Raw genomic sequence first — 7,969 nt, forward strand, 5'->3', positions numbered from 1 at the left:
CGGTCATCAAGGAACGAGCCTCCATCCCCGGCGGCACTGGGAGAGTTTACTGTGCTAAGCGGCCTGATGCTTGGATGTACAAAACTGGACCAAAGATCAAGAGCGCCGCGGCACAGAGGAGCAGACGAGGACCTCATCTATTATTCAATCGCATCCATCTACTGACCGTCAAATTGAAAGACCTCGGATAATCTGTGAGACTAATAAGCTTTTAAAAGATGAAGTTCCTTCTCCAATCGCGAGCCACTTTAAATTTCCAAGGCCTTATCTCTGTGAGACGATTGCCAATCTGCAACAATCAGCGGAGATCAAAAGCTCCTCAGCAGTGTGTGTGTGTGTGTGTGTGTGTGTGTGTGTGTGTGTGTGGCGTGCGGCGCTTATACGACTCCCCAGCCGATCTGCCCGGTCGCCAGCGATGCGGTGACCAGCAGCTGCTCGGTGGAACGGCGATAACTCACGAAGCGGTAACCGGATCTGACAGGTCATCATACACCAATGAAACACACACTGGGTTTGATAACGCAGGTCGACGTCGGGAGGAGGCGTTTAAAGGAATGTGAGCGACAGAAATGAGAGATGATCGCGTTTTACGACGCTGAAGTTAATACGGTGACGAAAACATCCCATCATATCTGTGTCAGATCCCTGGAGTGGTTTCCAGTTTCGTGAGCGATTTCATGTCCCGTCGCCACGCGAATGAGATTTTAATTCCATGAAATTGACTCGAGCAGATGAAGGGGTGGTTTGAGGATTTAGGCTTGCGCTGCGACCTTCAGCCAGAGTTCATCTGGGAGAAACCGCTGCTAAACAAAGTGCGTCGTAAATTAGTTTCAGTGCGGGCGGACGGAACTTTAAGCAACAAATAAATGCCTCTTTTCTCTGTGTGCAGTTTGAAAGTGTGAAAACTCACTTCGGCCCGTTAGCTGCTCGTGGCCGTCTGGACTCACAAGAGTTCAGTTACTAATTAATAGAAGAATAAAGTCAGATTATCTTCCAAACTTCTCTCTTTGTACTTGAAAGAGGTGTATATTAAATTATTCTCTTTATGTTGGAGGCTGTTATCTTTGCACTACATGCAGCAGTCCTCTTCACCAGGAGGGGAAATATATGCAGTTTCAGAATCTGTCCCAAAACGCGACACGACTTACTGCCACCGTGCACATGTTACAGCTGTGTGACTTTATTCTGGTTTCTGTTGATACAAAAGTGTCTGAAATCTCAATTAGTGCGGAGTAAAACTGTAGTGAAACAGGAAGCAACAACGAGGCAGTCATTTTTTCATTTTCAACACGGCTGAGATTACAGGAGGATCAGTCATCGAAAAAACCTTGAAGCATAAAAAAAAAAAAAAAAAAAACGAGCTGCAGGTGAAGCTTTGAACAACAACTGTCAGTCTATCAGCACTGCGCAGTTTCATTTATTCTCTGTGCATCTTCAGCTGTCATGTGAAAACAACTCTGCTGCACAGTTATTTATAATCAATACAGATGCGTCAGGGGAATCATTTTGACATTTTGACATCAGGATTTTTCTGTGATTGTGGAAACAGCAACAGAAGCTGGTGATCATAAAGTGCACATACATTTGTTGCATACAATCTTCGCTTGTAAAAAGATAAAAAAGTGAAGAAAAAAAACAAATGTTTCCCTGCATTTTAGCAGCTGGCTTTTGGTCTTGAGAAAAACACTGGAGCAAACTTTAAACTTGAAGGATAAGACTGAGTTGAGTTCAATATTTGAACAAACCTTCAAACTGTGCACAGAGACGTGAAGCAGTTTCTCTCAGTTTGCCTGGCTGTAAAGAAGAAAAGCCTCAGAAACTAAACAGCAGATTGAAGGATTTCTCTTTATTTCTATATATTGTCAATATGCCGCATCATAAGAACAGTTTATTTATTTGTTATTTCCTGCAGTCATGTTGGATTTAAGGCACGTTTTTCCTGTGTGGCATCACAATGTGAAGTCTTAGCCACACTACAGAACACCCTCCGTGCCATGAGAGGCTCATTGATCTGCTGAGATCTGAGGCTACATTTCTCTCCATACCCCTGACTGGTTGCAGCGCAATCCCCTTTAGAGTTTAATGCAGCAGCGTTTCACCTTTTCACACGCGTTTCACTTGACAATGCTGCTATCATGACGCTTTTCATTGGCTGCTGATCTTTAAAGTGGCGGCATCAAACATCAACAGTGCCGACGTGCTGTTCCAGGTCACATTAAGTTAATATATATTTGTCAAATCAGGATGCTGCTGCTGTTTTGGGGCTTTGATGGGATCTGATGACAAGAAAAAAAAAAAAAAGATTGTTCAGGAAAAGCATTGAAGTTCGCGTTCACACACAAATCCACCGGGATTGAAAATGATTCTACATTCCTGACCGACAACGTCTGCCTCCTGTGGCAACGCATCTGCATTTTCTTACTGTGAACTGAGTGTGGAGACAGCTGTAAAACTTCTTTATACGTGCTCTGTACCTCTCTTCATCTCCTGTCTGGTCTCTTTTCCCCTTTAAAGTCAAGTCGTCTCGCAGGCAGAAAGTAAACTTCCCGCCGGGGGGGGTTTGCAGGAGGATGTTCTCCTTCCAGCACACACGGTCCTGACGCCCCAGCACTCACATGTGTACAGAGCATTTCACACCCTGGAAATAAAGGATTCTTCTTTTTCTTTTCTACCACCTTTGGTGCGACGTGCTTCCCGTCTCTCTTGTGTTGACAGCGGCTTGGTTTGACACCCAAAAAAAGACGAGAAAAATGACAGCGAGGGGGATGAGGAGGAGGCGGAGGGAGACGGGGGGAAAGTGCTGACGAGCACAGAGGGCTGGACAGGGCCTTAATTGATCACTCCTTCAGGAAGGAGGGTAGAGCAGGAGGGGGGAGAAGAAGGGAGAGGGGAGGGTTAATGGAGGAAAGAGGGGGCACATTGGGTAATTCATCGGATTTATGAGGAACAGTGGCAGGGGAAGATGGGTGCTCCGACAAGTATAACTCAGTCACAGACATCAAACGAAAGGCCACCGCACTATATCACCGCACCGGCGCAAATCTAAACTACAGGAATAAACAGAAATTAGAGACATATTTTCATACGGCCATAACCCCATCAAGGAGCACGGTGTGTGTGTGGCCTTGAATGTGTCAGTCAGTCAGTGTGTCAGACCGACGGAGTGAAGCGTCAGGCTTGTATTTATAGTAGTGTGTTAGTCCTTATTCAGCCCAGGCAAAGCTCCCTGCCTGATGAGCTAACTCGAGGGGTCGAAAAATGTGCAATGCTGGCAATCTGGCAGCACTTAGATTTACTGTGTTCACTGGGACGGAATAAAAGAAGAGAGAGTGAGAGAGCCTGTGTGTGTGTGTGTGTGTGTGTGTGTGTGTGTGTGTGTGTGTGTGTGTGTGTGTGTGTGTGTGTGTGTGAGGACTCTGTATGTCCAATGGGAGGAAGAGTCTCGGGGCTCTTGTATATGCAGAGAATCAATCAGATGTTGTTTTTTTTTTTTTGACCTGCCGCTCATTAAATAAGAGAATGGCGAGCTGAAAGTCGCCCCTGGGCTGCAGGCTCTGTCAAATGACTCGTTCAGCCGAACCGCTGTGGAGGAACATGCGCCATAAAAGGCTCTCTGACTGAGTAAAGAGGACGGGTGTGTGTAATCTAAAGAGACGCTAGCGTTTAAAAAAGGAGTGTGGAATTGAGATCCAGACAGCGGAGAAATATAGCGCGTTACAAAAACAATTACAGCAAGCACAAGTGGAGGCCTGTTCATACGCGCCCATCCATGTACATGTACACCTGTTCCCTGTGAGAGCTTCACTGTGCCGCTCCGTGAACGCATCCCGGCATCTTGCGGCTGAAGCCGATCGATGCCTTTTAATTACCAAGGGCCCAAAGCGCTGGTCGATACAGCTGACGAGAAGCAGAGGAAGAGAGAGAGAGAAGGAAGTAGAGAGAGAGAGGGAGAGAGAGAGATGCCCCAGACAGTGATTGATGCTCGCTCTTCCCAGTGAACCTACCTACAGATGTGTCATTGGCCTTGATTAATCCCGCCAGGCCACATTCACTCTTTTACAGACTGCCGTTTAACCAGACGGCGCCGCCGCGGCCACAAGGTTAAGTGGACACGAGGTGTCTGCCGGGGGAACAAAAGCCTCTCGACCGATAAGTCAGGGGTGGCCGCTCGCTCTCCACAGTGCAGGCGGGATGCTTGTTCTGCTCCGATACGAAACCGACTGAGATCGGATTTCCTGCTAGACGAGAACTGATAAAATGCAGATAAAATACGTCCAGAATGCCAATACAGACAGGTTCCATTTTAATAAATTCCGACTGCGAGATCCTCGGGCACTGGGAAAGACGTACGCTGCTTTTCTCAGAAATGTTCCTGTTTTATCTGCATCACGAGCACTGCGGATGACGAGCTCAAACTCATGTGTTCGCTTGTTATCTACTGGGAACGCTTCATGGATTGGCACTTTGATAAAACTGGCAGCTTCAGGAAAAAAAAAGAAGAAGAAGGATTTAACAGAGAGAAAAGATCTAAAAGAAGCAGAGGTCAAACACACACAGACTTGGAAATTATGACATCTCTCACGAGATCTAACACTCGCTTTTTAAAACGCACATCATGAAATCATCTGGAGTCCCTGATGTGAAGGATATTATGGCTCCTGCTCCACCAGGAGCCGTCAGGACTTCTCTCTTTGTTTTTCCCTACTTTGTAAAGAACTCCCACACTAACCAGTTAGCAAATAAGCTAATTTAGTGTCATTTTGGGCAAATCTCTCGGGTATTCGATGTATTTTTGTCCTCAAATAGTGGTCAGAAAGCTTGATTTTAATGGGTTATTTAATAGCAGAGGAAAAACTGGAAGGAAGAACGATAAGATTCCCATTTAAAGCCACTGGAGTTTCTCTTTAAAGAGTACATGAGATTTAAAATATGGAGCCTGATTAAGTGCAGGAAAAAGCCTTGCGAGCCGCGTTGTGATGCACTTTGAAGTCATGTGATGATCCCGCTGATAAAAAGCCGTCAGGCTGGATGATCATGCAGTCTGCTTCTGCTGATTAGGAGCCAAATTCTGCCTTTTGATGCTCCTCTAAAAATAAAAAATGGTCTTTTTTAAAAAAAAAAAAAATAATGAGGCATAAAAATGAATCCTATCTCATGATATGTGACTGCAGCGTGTGGGGCGTATTTATCTTGCAGACTAAATCGCATTTAGTTGCTCCTCTCTGGAGAATGCTGCAATTCACTGCAACCAAATGGGTTTAATAAACAGGGAAAGACAAACAGGGAACTTCTACGCATGAATGGGTTTATGAGGAGAAACTGCAATGCTTTTTAATTAGAAATTACCTAATTATGCCAGGGCTTTTTTTTTTCTCTTGCATAACATTCAGGATTTCAGATTTCTGCACTGAAAAGGAGAAAAGGAGCAGACACAAGAAAAAAAAAAAAAAAAAAAAAAACCAACATAAGAATAAATCTAACAGAAATAGACCAGCACTATTTCCTCTGCGTAAAGTAAGAATGGCACATCGGAGAGACTCCTACGCTGCTTTCACTGAACACTCAGCGCAAGCAGACGTTAAGTGGACTGAACACATTTCCCCTCAGGTGTGACCACTGGATGAGAAGCAGCTCCGTCGGTCTGAGGACATTATTCCAGCCTGACAGGTAAAATCGGTGGAGGAGAGGGTTCGCTCTCCTCCCTCCAGCTATATGTCTGACTTCCTGCCGTGGCTGGATGAACTTGTAAAGGGGCGGAAGTACTGAGATACGCTGGTCAAGAAAGGAAATCTGGGAAATAACCTCATTAAAACAGCAATCCACATGTTATTATTTACAAGTAAAACTCTCCATTAGTGTTGACACATAACTGATTATGTTTGATAAAACGTCTCGTTTCTTCCTGAGAAAATGAGAAACGGTTTCAAAGAGGCTGTCTGTGCAGGATTTGCACAATTTAGAAGCAATGACAAAGCATGACACAAATAAAGAAATGGTAAAAAGTGAAAATAGAAAAATTGAGGGTAATTTTTCACAACCCTTGTTTCAAATAACACACTTCTTTGCCGGACAAATATTTTAACATGATTTTTTGACAGATCAGAGAAACTCAGTGAGAACCGGATCTCAGATGTAAGACATAAATAATGAAACGTGGGAATAAAATGAGTTTTATACTTTTCCTTCAGGTTTTACTTCAGATAAAAGCGACCTAATGGAGATACTGTTATACTTGTGTCACTTCACACAAAACCAGTTGTTGCTCAGTGAATCCCAGAGGCAGGAAAAACAGAGGTCACAAGATATCATAGTTAGACAAATATAAAATTAAAACTCTTTTGGAGTCAGGAGACAGCTGGAGTACATGGAGAAACCCTACTCGGGCAAAGGGAGATCATGCAAACTCAACACAGAAAAATCGTGTCGCTGTTAGGCCACCGTACGCACCAATATTCCTCCAACTCACCTGCCAGGATGAGACTGTAAATTCTAACCCACAGTACCGTGAGACGAGGCTTAGTACAGCGTTTAAACTGACTTGCCAAATTCTCCCAACGCTGGCCTCAAAATGGCTGCGTTTGCTGCTTATGAACTCAATTCCTAATGCGCACAAGCAGAAATGTTTCTGCTTTTAATCTTCCGTCTCGCTTTTTTTTTTTTTTTGCCAGGAATTATCAGCAGAATGTAAATGGATGTATGTTTACAATATATCATTACTATTGCATCAAGCAGCTTTTTGATATTGGAGCCAGCTGCAGCGTGGGAAACACTATCTGGTGTGATGCTGGATAGTTTTTCATATTCACATGCATATTTAATGAGATAAATAACTTCTGTTCAAACCTATAGTGTAACCGTAGAGTCTTTTTTAGGTGAGCAGTGAAATGATGAATAGTAAGTCAGGAGATCACCTCCATGCTCCAGTTGGTCACTGTGACATTCTCACCTGCGTTTAACCTCCGTTTCAGCCGGAAGCAGGACAGGAAAGCTGTACGTGGCCAGGGTTTTTAAAATATTCGCTTTTCAGTGAAGATACAGACACATTGTGTGAGTTAATGCAAATACCTAATCATTTTCAGCCGAGACGAGTCTTGAGGCGAGCCCTAGGGTCTGTGACCTTGACGATCAAAAGAGCCATTCTTGCGCCCTGTCCCATGATAAAAGGATAAAAATGAAGGGAAAAAAAAGAAAAGAATGGGTGCTGGAAAACATATTTAACCTTCAAATAAAGATAACAGCAAATTAGTGTGTTCATATTTAATTAAACTGTATATTCCCCCAGAGACACTTCCCTCTGTTTTCCTCTGATTTATACGCGGTTATCTCACCGAGAGCCGAGGTCGGACACCAACCATAAATCACCTGCAGCATGTGACAAAGTGGCCCGGACGCATAATTCAGCTGAAATATTAAAACATTCGTCTATTTAAGTGCCAGATTTGTCACTTCAAACTGCAAGACAAGCGCCTGTTCCAAAGATTGTCTGCGGTGTGTCACATTTAAAAAAAAAACACAAATAGCTGTTTATTTACATGCAGTTTCGTGAAAGTTGGAAGAAGCTACAACACAAGGGGAATTTCACTCATTAAGAAAATCCTTGAGGTATCTCTGTGCAGTCTCAATTTGGCATTCTTAGAGAAAATCTCATTTTTTTCCAGGCTCACAGTGATCAGTTTCCCCTCCACTTTGAGGACACCGGGTTCCTTCCACCATAGATCTTGACGACAGCGGCTGTATGTTCGGGGTTTACTGTCCTCGGCTGCAGCCTATCAGACGATTGATTAGATTACTTGATGGAAAAGTTGCACTTTTACTCCACGCCTGTCTGAAAGTTTTACTCATTTCATTATAAATGGACAGCCAGGAAGCTTCGGCGGAGAGCAGGTGGATGAAGGAAAAATAAAAAAGTGAGGACAGGTTTTGGAGTTGGCTCTGTAATGAGATGAGTCTTTTCACCTCTGGGCCGGGT

The sequence above is a fragment of the Salarias fasciatus genome, chromosome 22 (assembly GCF_902148845.1).
Source record: "Salarias fasciatus chromosome 22, fSalaFa1.1, whole genome shotgun sequence".
Taxonomy (NCBI): domain Eukaryota; kingdom Metazoa; phylum Chordata; class Actinopteri; order Blenniiformes; family Blenniidae; genus Salarias; species Salarias fasciatus.